This window comes from Piliocolobus tephrosceles, chromosome 6, assembly GCF_002776525.5.
Source record: "Piliocolobus tephrosceles isolate RC106 chromosome 6, ASM277652v3, whole genome shotgun sequence".
Classification (NCBI taxonomy): Eukaryota; Metazoa; Chordata; class Mammalia; order Primates; family Cercopithecidae; genus Piliocolobus; species Piliocolobus tephrosceles.
Window position 1 is genome coordinate 148,580,908 of NC_045439.1, and position 14,015 is coordinate 148,594,922.

The 14,015-nt window shown below is 40.4% G+C and overlaps 1 protein-coding gene across 2 annotated transcripts in view; it reads left to right on the plus strand.

The window, feature by feature from the left end:
• Positions 1 to 14,015, plus strand: part of FSIP1 (fibrous sheath interacting protein 1) — a 199,161-nt gene that overhangs the window by 133,736 nt on the left and 51,410 nt on the right. The window lies entirely within an intron of this gene.

Here is a 14,015-nt window from a genome sequence, read left to right on the forward strand (position 1 = left end):
TTATCTCCCACCAGGTCCCTCCCACAACAGGTGAGAATTATCTCCCATCAGGTCCCTCCCACAACAGGTGGGAATTATCTCCCACCAGGTCCCTGCCGCAACAGGTGGGAATTATGGGAGCTACAAGATGAAATTTGGGCAGGGACACAGAGCCAAACCATATCAAATGGAAAAAAGTTTATTGAATTAGGATATAAAGAAGGAAGGTATTTCTGTACAGCTAATGTGTTTGTGTTTTAAACTAAATGGTATTACCAAGACAGTAAAGTTTTAAAAAATTTAAAAGTTTAGAAGGTAAAAGTATTATGGTAAGCTAAGGTTAATTCACTATTGAAGAAAGAAATATTTAAAAAATAAATTTAGTGTGGCCTAAGTGTACAGTGTTTATAAAATATACATTAGTATATAGTAATGTCCTGGGCCTTGACTTTTACTCACCACTCACCCAGAGCAAGCTCCATTCATGGGAAGTGCCCTAATCAGTACTCAGGCATACCATTTTTCGTTTTTGAGGTGTTTTTTTGAGACAAAGGCTGGCTCTGTCACACAGGCTACAGTCTGGTGGCATGGTCTCCACTCACTGTAACCTCTGCCTCCCAGGCTCAAGCCATCCTTCCACCTCAGCCTTTCAAGTAGCTGGGAGTACAGGCAACACCACCACACCTGGGTAATTTTTGTATTTTTTTGTGGAGACAAGAGTTTTGCCATGTTGCTTAGGCTGATCTCAAACTCATGGGCTCAAGCGGTCCACCCACCTCAACCTCCCAAAGTGCTGGGATTACAGGCATGAGCCACTGTATCCAGCCTGCATACCATTTAAAAAAATGTTTTTGACTGTACCTTTTCTGTGTTTAGATATACAAATATTTACCATTTTGTTATAATTGCCTACATTAATCAATGCAGTAACATGGTGTACGGGTTTGTAGCCCAGGTGTAATAGGTTATATCGTATAGCCTAGGTGTATAGTAGGCTACACCATCTAGGTTTGTGTATAACAAATGAAATAACAAAGACTTAGAAAAAAGTGTTTGAGAAATTTCACAGATAAGATTACTTTCTGTTTGCTTTTGAACTTATTGAAATTATATCCAGTAGAAAGGAAGCCTACTAGATAAGTAGGATCCAAGATTAAAAAAAAAAATGGAAAGAAAAGTTTAGGTAGATGAAATCTTTTGATTAATCACCTGAAATGTGCAAAATCCACAACAAATTTTTATTTCAGCAGCTCTTAGTCCTATATATATAAGTTGAACTTGCTTCTATAAATACATACGCAAGTTCAAAATATATAACTAACAAAGTACTGCTCTGAATGTAGCAAATGTTTAGAATTAACTTTTAATCAAAACATCACTTCTTGCTCTCTTAATAAATGTACTGGAAAGCATTTATCTAAGTAAACGAGTTGAAGTTTTATTCCAAAGGACTGAGAGTTAAACTTCATTCTTGAATAGCACTAGCATTCTTTTTTAAAATGGTAATATTTAGCCCTATCCTCCCCTTCAGACTTAACTTTACAGAAAGCAACAGTGTGGGCTCTGAGGCTGAGCTGGAAGGGAACTATGGAGGTCATCTATTCTAATAGTTTCTCAAGCCACTTACAGTCACACAGCTGGTTATTGACATTTATGGGAGTGCAACTCATGCCTCCTGCCTGGGAAGAAAAACATCTCTTCCATTCACCACTTTATTTGTCCTCCAATCTCTGTGTCAAGAATTGAGCTGACTGCTTTAATGTGGCTTTGTCTAATTGCGTCTTGACTTCTTTCCCCATTTAATTGTGTTAAGCTCTCTTTGATGATGTGAATTGGGGGAGATAGATATGTAGTGGTTGAAAGGAGGAATCTACTAAAGGCAAAAGAGACCACATGATTTTCTGGGCTTTTCCAACTTGTATCTAACAATTTGTACAGGTTGATTAGAACAGTGCAGAAAGAATTGGCTTTCAAATCAAAGCGAGGTAATCTCCAGAGGTTTAATAGAAGCCTTTCTAACTGTCCTTTTTATAACAGTAACACTAGTCAAACAATAATAATAAATGACAACCATAACCCAAAAAGCAATAACAGTCACAACAATGATGTGTTAAGTGTTCTGAATACATTATTTTTTCAAATACCCAGGACAACTCTATGAAATAAACCCCATTTTACAGATGAGAAAACTGAGACTTAGAGAAGTTAACTTACCCAAAGTCACGTACCTGCTGTGTGGAGGAAATAATGCACTTTTCATTCATTAGAGCTTGGACCAGATGTCATATTTATCTATTTTTTATAGATGGTTTTTTTTTTTTTTTGAGACGGAGTCTCGCTCTGTGGCCCAGGCTGGAGTGCAGTGGCCAGATCTCAGCTCACTGCAAGCTCCGCCTCCCGGGTTCACGCCATTCTCCTGCCTCAGCCTCCCGAGTAGCTGGGACTACAGGCGCCGCCACCTCGCCCGGCTAGTTTTTTGTATTTTTAGTAGAGACGGGGTTTCACCGTGTTAGCCAGGATACTCTCGATCTCCTGACCTCGTGATCCGCCCGTCTCGGCCTCCCAAAGTGCTAGGATTACAGGCTTGAGCCACCGCGCCCGGCTATAGATGGTTAAAAGAAAAATATGGAAATTTGAGTTACTTGTCATTTTGCATTAAACATTGTGTGAAAATCACATCAATGTCAAGAAATTTATTGGAATAATGGAATAGAGATTGTTTTGACATTCATCATTTCCAGAATCTTAGAATTGTGATGATCTTTTTCCAGCGGGCTCTGGAAGCTTAAGAAATGTAAGATTTGTTAACTTAGGAAACCCTACATTATAAAACAGATTGGTTGGTTGGTTGTTTATCCACTGGAACCTGAAGTATAATAGGTATGGAGACACATGACTGTTGTTTTTCTTGGGTTCATGCCCATAGGTTCATGCCCACCCTCCCATCAGACGACTTCCTCTCTCCGTGGCCCGAGCCCTCTAGGACTCCGTCTGGCCAGTTACTGAGTGCCCTTGGTAAACAAAGGAACACTGCAAGTGTGGCTGTTGCTGTGATTGCCGAGTCATTCCCTTCCCTGTCAAGTAAAGCCTTTGTTAACTCAAAGCCAAATGACAAGAAACCTAAATCAATAGGAATTGTTAATATTCAAAGGAGGCAAATCATAAGAAAACAAGCTATTATTATATTAGTAAGAAAGCAGAGATCAAAGCCTTCCGAAGACTGCTCTGGGGGTGATACCTGATTGTTTAGCTCTTACCTTTATAGGAGTGTACAGTGAATACTCATTTAAGAATCACAACACTGAGATGCTGTGCGATAGACCGTCAGAACTGGGAAGTCCCTTGTTGTTCGGATGAGGACACACTGAGGCCAGGGAGGTGGTCTCAGTGTGACATAAAATGACATAAAGTCATTTTCAAAAGTGGTGCTGTTGTCTTTTTGCTGTTTCAACCTGTCTCAGCCACCAAAGATCCATTCATTGTACTGCTTACTAAGGCAGGGAGGTAAATAAATACATATTAGAAATCTTTCCCCAAGGGCTGAGACAGTATTTTTTGGTTTATTCCTTTACTTTTAGTCATAAGGGAGGACTTAATATTTTGGATATTTGAAAAGGACAAAGATGTATAGAAAGAAGGACAGAGAAGTAACAAGGATAACACCATATAGCCAGCAATGTAATTAAGTGATAAATCGTGTGGTACCAATTTTAAATAATAGTAGGCAACATTTCCCAAATAAGATTGTCCTGGGATTTCAGCAATTACGCTGTAAAATTTTCATGGCCAAGGCATTTTGTGAAATACTGAATATTATATAACCCTCTGAGGACTTCACAACTCATGGTAGCTTATTAAAGCCTCTGAGAATTCCATAGTAGAGAAACCTGTTCAACTGAGTTTGACCCAGCGTTTCCTAATGTATTTGAAATAGAACGTCTGAAAGTATTCTAGAAGAGTGCTGTGTGAGTTCAGGTTGCGAATGCTGATGTGGGGAGTCCCGAGGATAAGGACGCTGAGTGGTGGGTCCGCACAGCTGAAGAGAGCTTTGTGGGGGGACTTGGCATTTGAGCCAGGCCAGCATGAACAAAAGTGTGGGGCCAGAAATGAGCACGAGGCCTGACGCTCAGCTGGTGCTCAGTAAGTGTTCACTGAATAAGTATGTGAGTGAAAACGTGATTTCTGTGGAAGGCAATCGGGATATTGGCTTAATTAGAATGAAAAGGTTGGGGAACGTGGAAATAAAGTTGAGGAGGCAGATTCATCTGATTAGAGAGGGTCAAGCTGAGTGTTCAGGACTTGATCTGAAAGGGAACGCTTTGTTGGTTCCTGAGCAGAGGATAGCACAGTAGATAAAGTGTCTGGGAAGTCAGGCAGGGATGGAAAATACAAAAGACAGTGAAGAGTGAGGAGCCTTAGAAAATGATGCTAACCTCTGCCTGGGTAGAAAGTAGGTCACATACTGATTTAAAAAAAAAAAATTTATTTTTGAGATGGAGTCTTGCTCTGTCGCCCAGGCTGGAGTGCAGTGGCGCGATCTTGGCTCATGGCAAGCTTTATTTACCTCCCGGGTTCACGCGATTCTCCTGCCTCAGCCTCCCGAGTAGCTTGGACTGCAGGCGCCCACCATCACACCTGGCTAATTTTTTTGAATTTTAGTAGAGATGAGGTTTCACTGTGTTAGCCAGGATGGTCTCAATCTTCTGAGCTTGTGATATACCCACTTCGGCCTCCCAAAGTGCTGGGATTACAGGCGTGAGTCACCACGCCCGGCTATACTGATTTTTGTGTGTGCCTAGATAAATGCAAAAACAAGAGATCTTTTTAAATATAAGAAGTAAGCTAGATTAAATTCCATCTCAGTAATTTCTGGTATCTTGAAAAACAAAGGGATAGTAAAGTATTATCAGAATAGGTGGGACAAATGTTCTTGGAGATTGAAAACTTGCAGCATTTCTACTCAGAAACTTATATCTTTATTACTAAAATATATTTGACCCTTATGCTTGCAGGATGTGAAATTCAGGATGAATTACTTTGTCAGGAAACATTACCAGCTAGAGTTCCTGGAGTGGGAGCCACACTGGCTTTACAGGTGTTTTTGGTGTTTTCAAATTGCAAAACAGTTTATGTGAATAAACATAATTTATCCTTATACGTCTTATTCCAGCTGAAAACTCTTAAGACTCTTAAGTCATTCCTCTTAAAGAGACTGAAATCGTGTTTCAGTCAAATGTGTACGTGCTTATGGTATTCAGCTTTTGAGCTATCGGTTGTTTCTGTTTGCTTCGTTCTCTTCCACTCACTCTTAGGCTGGACAAAGATTTCCGTTCCTTTTTGGGTGAAATATTTTCCATAAGTTACGAAAAACCGAAATTAAAAAAAAACCTTTGCACAAGAAATCCCAGTCTGAAATAGCTTTCCTTTTTAAATAATGCTATAAAATAAAGATAAAACACATGATAATTATAGCCATTATTACTTGGTGGCTTGAATGCTCAGATTATTTGAAGGGGTCATCTGAAAAATGCCTGCCTCTTTATTCTGTGATTTACTGACCCTTGACCTTTACAATTCAGTTTATAATTAAGAGTTTCCCAAGAAGTCTCCCTGATAGGCCCCAAACCACTGATTACATCACACTTTTCACCATTTCCAACCTACCTTTACTTTTGTGTACAAATATTAGTATCTTATTTACATCACTATAATTTTAAAAATCTGTTTAACTTTCTTCTTCTGAGTTACTCCTGGGTTCTTAACTGCTATACATGTCTTTTCTTTTCCTAACAAGGTGGGGTCTTGGAAAGCATTGGTCTACGTCAGTGGTTCCCAACCATGGCAGATAAGAATCACCTGGAGAGCTTTTACAAACTGCATATGTCTCACCTTCTAAGGTTATGATCTAGTTTGTGGAACTACTGGTCTACATCAAACCCAAGTTCAGCAAACAGTATATATTGTTAGTGAGTAGTACAAAACCTTCAATTCTATGGACATTTGGCAAATATATTAAGGTAGAGACTAAAATTAAAATTTTCTAGAAAATTTCAAGCTGCCAGTACAATGTCAAGTTTCTCTCGTTTTTCTTTCTTGTTTATTTTTTTTGTAGCAATTTTGTACTAGATTCTTGTGTGCATTAAATACCAGTGACTAACTTCTTACTTTTGGTTAAAGGGCAAAGCATAGTGATATTAATTTGTTTTTGGATTTCAGACATTCTATGTCATTCATTATTTTCCCCAATATACCAGTTTAATATCTATATGTCCTTATGCAGTAGATTTTATTAGAACATTTAAACATAGATCTTTTGGCAAATCTACCTTAAGAAGTCTTTTTTTTTTAATACCTCCCCTCTCCCATTCATAGTACATGTGTATTTTCATTCTGTAAGTGATAATTTTTTGAATGGCTATTCTGAAGTTCTAAGTGTAAATTATTTTCCTGTCCTGAAAATACTGTTAGAAACTGTTAACTGTTAGAAACTGTTAACTGTTAGAAACTGTTAGAAAACACCAAAATCTGAGTAACATACCAGCGATGTCATGGGGTAGAAAAGATGTGGAAAGGGGTAGCACAAGTCTCTTCTGGGTATAGGTTTGGCCAGAAGGGACAGAGGTGGATACCCTCGCCCTACCAGAAGGCAAAGTCACACTTGTGATGTGAAATAAACCCCAGATGATGCATCCACAGGGCTTTTGTTTTTGTATCTCTTTTTTTGACCACACACACACAAAAAACCCACTTTATTTTTTATTGGTTGTAAGGTATACTGGTTGTAACGCATACAACACGATGTTTTGATATACATTGTGAAATGGTGATTATAGTCAAGCAAATTAACACATTCATTTCACATAGTTACCCTCTTTGCATATGTGTGGAAAGAACACATAAAATCTACTTTTTTTGCACAAATCCCAAATAAAAGACAGTATTACTAACTATAGTCCTCATGTTGTATGTTAGACTTCTAGTCTTGTTCATCTTCCATGTCTGCAACTTTGTATCCTTTTACCTACATCTCTTCATTTCCTACCAGTCTCACCGCATCCCTGGTAACAACTACTTTATTCTATCACCCCGGTAACAACCACTTTACCACTTTATTCTGTCTTCGTATATTCAACTTTTTTTTTTTTTTAGATTCCATATATAAATGAAATAATGCAGTATTTTTCTTTCAGCGTCTGGTTTATTTCACTTAGGATAATGTCATCCATGTTCATTCATGTGGCAAATGGCAGGATCTCCTTTTTTAAGGCTAAATAATATGTGTGTATGTGTGTATCAGTTTCTGTATCCATTTATCCATCAACAGATATTTCAGTTGTTTCAAAATCTTGACTATTGTGAATAATGCTGCAATGAACAAGAAAATGTGATACCTCTATGAAGTTAAGTGGTGATTTCATTTCCATCAGTCTTTTTTTTTTTTAAATTTAAGAGACAGTGTGTCACAGTGTCACTCTGTATCCCATGCTGGAATGCAGTGGTGCAATCATAGCTCACTGTAAATAAAGCTCAAACTCCTGGGCTCAAGTAATCCTCCCATCTCAGTCTCCAGGGTAGCTGAGACTACAGGCACACATCACCAAATGCAGCTTTTTTTTTTTCTTTTTAAATTTTTTGTAGAGATGAAGTCTTGCTATGTTACCCAGGCCCGTCTCAAACTCCTGGCCTCAAGCGATCCTCCTGCCTCAGCTTCTCAGAGTGCTGGGATTACAGGCATGAGCCACCTGGCCCAACCCAGTAGTGTTAGGAGATCTCTCAGGTGTCGATTTTTCTGGCGGGAAACCTCTGTGGCGGCAGTGCCTTTGCCCGAGTTCTTTCCTGCATCCAGGAAGAATGAGGTACACAGACAAGTGGAGGGTGAAGAAGCAGAGTTTTATTTAGTGTTAGAACAGCTCAAAGGAGTGGGTAGCTCCTCTCTACTGGCAGGTCATCTCTGCAGCTCTCAGCAGGTAGGGTACTCCTCTCTGCAGCTGGTCTTCCGGTCTTCTCCAGCTCTCAGCAGGTAGGGTACTCTTCTCTGCAGCTGGTCTTCCCGTCTTCTCCAGCTCTCAGCAGGTAGGGTACTCTTCTCTGCTGCTTGTGATCTGGTCCCAGTCTCTCTGCCCTCTTCGTCCTTAGCCATCCTCTGCCCTCCTCTGGCTGAGTACAGGACTTTTATGGACCTCAGAGGGGACAGAGTGCATACCAGTTGGTCCGTGGGCAGGCCAAAGAGGCACCATGAGTCTCCACTCTGGTTCACAGGACTGGGCAGCCCGGCCCCCAGTCTTCAGGTCAGGGATGGCCTGAAAGTGGGGCCTTACTGGGGACCCTGCCCTCTTCCGCCCCAGACTCTGTCTGCCTCCCGCTGCGATTCATGGCCCTGGGGCTCGGCCCTAACCCCGCTCCGAGATTGGAGCTGGAGGCCAGGAGCGGAGAGAGGCCAGGTGGTGGGAGCAGACACCCCTGAGCCTGCAGGGACGGGGGAGGGAACCTTCCTGGGGTGCCCAAGGGTTCCTGCTGCAGAGATACCCCAGTCCTGCACCTGGGAGGGCGGCCGCAGCTGCGCCAGGGAGCTCCCGCCCGGCCAACTCGGAAGAGGCAGGACTCCCGCTTGTCCCAGGCTCCTTCCTGTTTCCCAACTGGGAGGCTCAGATCTGCAGCCGCCAGTTCGGTGGCTCCAGCTGCACCCAGGAGGGCAGATCCTGACTGTTCCTGCCTCCCTCAAGAGCACAGGGAGGCTGGGATCCACAGCTGCGGTTTGGGTGGCCTGTAGCCCCACCCAGGCGGGCGGGTCTCCTGCTTGCTCCCTAGAGCAGGAGGTTTGGGTCTGTAGCTGCAATCTGGGCGGCTGCAGCGGCACAGGGAGCAACTCAGAAGAGGCAGGGCTCCCACTGGCTCCATGGAGTGTGCAGCGCCAGCCACGCTTCCCTGCTGCAGCTGACATCATGGCAGCAGCCACTGCATCGGTAGTTCTATTTTTAATTCCTTTAGGGTCCTTCATACTGTTTTCCACAATGCCTGTACCAATCTGCATTCCCACCAAGAATGTAGAAAGGGTCTCTTTTCTCCATACTCTCATCACACTTGTTATCTCTTGTCTTTTTGATAACAGTTATACTAACAGGCATGACGTGATATCTCATTGTGGTTTTGATTTGCATTTCCCTAATAATTAGTGATTTTGAGCACTTTTTCACATAGCTGTTGGCCATTGTTATGTCTTCTTTGGAGAAATGTTTTTAATATCTCTTAATGACAGCTTTGTTCCGAAAAGTTTCTTTTGACTATAACTGCCTGCTAATTGTTCAGCTCATTTACACCTGGATGAGAAATGGGATGATACCATTTTACGTGAGCAGTTTGAAAACTTGAATTAAATCATTTTATTTTCTCAACCTTTGATGATAGTCGGCCTTGAAAAGGAGTTTCCTGAACAGCGAGAAGCCAACTATAAAACAGGTTTATCTTTAGTTACAAATTCAAAAAATCCTTGTGGCTGAGTTTCTTTTCAGTATTTGCCTGTAAATCACAGTGCCGAAAAGTGCTTTTGAACACTGTATCTAGGTACTGCTCCTCATCCCTGGTGGAGATGCTCATTTGTCCCAGCTTCTGAATTTGAAACTACTTTGGCAAAAGTTCTCATGAGTTCTTGGAGACCATAAAGCAAATCATGGGCAATTAAAACAAAGGTCTCTCCCCTCGTGGCACAGATGCACACCTGAAAAGAATCATCCTGGCAGGTTTGACTGATAAATGGGCTGGAAAGGGGATGCATGGCAGCCTGGTTCAGCAGGACGCCTTGACTGGTGGCGATAACACAGGGTCTGGGGTGACCTGTCCCTGGGAAACGAAAAGTCTTCTCATTTGCAGTCATTAGTCACCTTAGGAACAGCCGTTTTAAATGCTCAAGACTAATTGATACGGACATGGCACACTCAGCCGGGTGGCTGGAGGTTAATGCATTTTCCTGTAGCGAGGGGAAGTGTTCGGGACAGTCGCAGGCATTCAGCTGTGAGGAGCGTGACATTCCAGGAGGGAGGTGTGTTTGGAGGGATCGAGTAGATAGGCGAAATTTCAGAAATTGAGTTTTTTTAAAACTAAAAGCCTGATGAGAAATCTCAAAGTGTAACTGGATATCTCACAGACTGTTTTAGGTGATAGAGAGTTTCAGGTAAGGAAAATTACAGTCACCAAAGTTTGTTACTCATAAACCTCATAAACCTATAAACCTTTGTAGGCTTATAAACTATGTAGGGTACATTCAGATGTTATTTTAATTTATGGTTGGCACACTTCCTTAACATTGCAGAATTTTCCAGTCATACCAAAACTAAACTGGAAGGTTGAAAAATGTGATTGATACTAAGTTTTGAAGCTGAGATTCAATTTGATTACCTTGCTTATGAAATAATATATGCTGAAGAGTAAACTGCAAAAGCACTTTTGATAAGGATGTAGCAGCTTGCAGGCAACCTCAGAAACAGACCAGACTTGATGTTCCTACTTGTTTGGGTAACACCTACTGGTTTTTGTTTTTTTTTTACATTTTTTTTTTTTTTTACAAAAAGAAGCATATTGTCTCAGTTTCCCCAGATATATCTAGAAACTCCAGAATAAATTCAGGCAATTTGAGCCTCACAAGTATTAAGCAGTCTCTAATGGGTAGTTGGCAGGCTTATTTCTGATCGGAAAACAGTCTATCTTGTTTGTTTCTCCATCTTTTATTTTTGTATTAACTTTTCTCTGACAACTCCTTTTAGGTACCTTAGGATTTGGTGATGCCCACATTAACCTCGCTGGGCAGCTACAGATAAGAACATCATCTGGAATAGGTCTAGTCAGGCTTTGTGTGCACAAACATTTTCTAGAATTACTCTCAACACTTAAAAACTCATTTTTCATTTTCTCTAACAATTTCAGTTTTGAAACCTGTAAGAAGGAAACAAACTTCTTGTGATACATCATTTCATTGTTGTCTACTCATCTTTTAAATATTTCCCTATACATATAATCAATGTTGAAATAAAATAGCAGCCACTTCATATGTTGGAGCTTCCTTTTTTTCCTTTTATCTTTCCCACTTTTTATTGAACTTAATTCTGCTCTGCCAATGCCTAAAAATGATGCTATTATTCGGCCACATTTTTAACCTCAGGTGCAAAGGATTAATTATAATGCTACAGGATTTTCTCTGAAGGCAGAGTCTGAATATGAATTTATTGATTCAAATGTGTGGCTACCGCCTAATAATGAACTGCTTCGAGGACTGAACAATTGAGTCAAACTATCTCCGTTAGAGGAATTTTATTTTCTCTCTAAAACTCCTGGGAAAAAATGATAGTACAACATTGTTTTAGAGACATGCTCAATGAAAGTGGATGAACACAATGACAATAACCACTGAGTTTATACACTTTACCATAGGAATCGACTCATATATAATTTTAGAGTCACTAGTGGAGCTTAATGGATGTCATCTCGTGATACTGACCACTACTTAGCAAAACAAACAAAACAACAAAAAAACTTTGAAAGTTTGTTTCATATCTTCCTTGAAAAAAGGTTTCAGGTTTTCTTACTTTGACTGAGACATTCTCCCCCAAGAAATGAAAAATGACTTTATAACTTTGATCTTGCAAGCTGAGTCACAGCAGGCTAGCATATGAAGCAGCTGAAAACACGTGTGTGCATTCCTACCCCATGCAGCATTCTTTATTCTGCAGTTCCCTGTCACTAAAGAATTCAGTTAAATACAAAGACCCTCAGGTAGAAACAGGCTGCTAAGAGCCGCCCCCAAGTCTGTGAGTGAGCTGGAGACAGCCACTCATGTATGTCCGCCCTGCTGGAAAGGCCATTAGTAAATGCCTAGCACTCCAGGCTAGGAAATGGTTTCTTGGACCAGAAGCAGGTTAAAAATAATTAAATAAAAATAGGGGTGGGAGAGGGGAAACTTGCATTAAGACTCTCCTGTCCCATTAAAATTAGCAAGCATGCTTAGGGCTTTATTCATTGTGACGACTGGATCTACAGGGAAGTTCTTTTGTCCTGTGGCATTCTTTTTTTGTACCATGAATACTTGCAGTATTATATAATTGTGATATTATTATAATGTGAGTCATAGATAGTATCTGTGACTCATTTCAGTTTCATTAACTCTGACAGGTAGAACATTCAAATTGGAGGCAAAATATCAAACGTCAGGTCAAAAATGAAGGTTGATTTCAAGAGTCCCAACCCACATCCTATTCTTGTAACTGCAATTTGCATTTCTGTAATACACCATAATCAAGGACTGCTCAATAATTTTATAAATATTACTAATATTACGAAGGCGTATAGACTGCTGTAAATTTACACAGCAGCTGGGTAATCTGTTTAGAGCTCTGGTGTTTTCCGTTTTTACATTTGCTGGTTGGTGCAAAGCTTTAGGATATGGGTGGTGAGGCTTGCATTATAGTCTTGTGCAGTCTTGTTATGACATAGGAAGGAGAGCAGATTTTGACCTTAAATCATGTAAATGGTAAAGTGGCAACCAGAGACTTGAAACTATGACTCAGTTCATTCAGTGAACCTCTGAAACATTTCTTCAGGGAAACCAGGAAAACGACTTTCGTTGGAAAGTCAGATAGAACACCAAGTCGGTTTTACATCATTTTTATGCATCATATTTTATTGTATTTGTCATAGTGCTTATTTGCTTTCAAATACTATAAACCCTGTCAATTATAGTCAATAAACAGTTTCGAGGATTTTTTTACTTACTTACACAGCTGGTTACTATGCGATGAGAGGCCAATGACAGGCATCCAGGGAAGTCATGTGTGTTCACCCATTGGTGAAATTAACAGTCACCAGCCACCCATGTTGCTTCTAAAATGAGGGCCTGAACTTTGCTTTTGTGCTCTAGTGGTGGGTAATATGCTGATACCACAGCTCAGATGCTGCAGAGAACAATTCTTGCTTTCCTCTCTCTGGAGAATGATAGGATTTAAAACAACTTTTTTTTTTTTTTTTTTTTTTTTTTTTTTAGTTTGAATTAGGCATAGAAAAATTTTGCATTTGTAGTGTGTTACCTTCCTTATGAATTGCCTTCTGTGGCTATTTGAAGCATCTTTGTCTCCAAAGATTTCCAGGTGTCTAATAGATCTTTATATTGAGTAACAAATCATTTCTGTCCATGAGCCTTTGGGGATGTATAATTTAGTATTCTTTGCTGTATGTTAAAGCAAACTAAATATGGCCTGAGAAGGATTCTGTACGTCTATATTTCAGTGCTTGTGATGAACTGTAACCTAGCTTAATAGGCAGACAAGATGAAAACCTAACTTAGTAGTATGCACCTGTAACAACAGCTACATCTTGGCCAATCCCAGTGGCCAGACTTCAACCTTTCATACACTGCTCAATGTTCAAACTATGTTCAAATAAGGCGTATACACTGACCTGTAACCAACCGGCTGTTCTGTACCTTCCTTCCAATTTCTGTATGTCATTTCCTTTTTTTTTTTTGTCTATAAATCTTCTACCACGTGGCTGCACTGGAGTCTTTGTGAATCTGCTGTGATTCTGGGGGCTGCCCAATTCGTGAATTATTCATTGCTCAATTAAACCCCTTTAAATTTAATTCAGCTGAAGTTTTTCTTTTATCACGTCCTCCAGAACTCTACAGAACAGAGGAAGTTTTCTGCCTGCTGCCAACTGGGGCAAGGCACCCAGAACCTCTGGGAAATTCCTCATCAGTGAAGTAAGGAGGTTGAATTAGATGGTTTGTATGTAAGGCTTTCTGATTCTATGACATTACCACAGGGCCCAAACGTAATGCAGGCAGATGAGACCTCATTGAGTGTTATTAGGATAATGGAGCAAGGAGGAGACCATTAATTATGCCCAGAAAAAATGATCTCTCCGGAGGCTGCTGTGGCTATTCCAGCTGAAGAAATTCTAATAGGTTAAGGATGAGAATTTTCAAGGTGTCACGAACAATGGATAACTGCTTAGAGGAATTTCCAGAGATTAAGTGATAATTCTCTCTTGGCCTA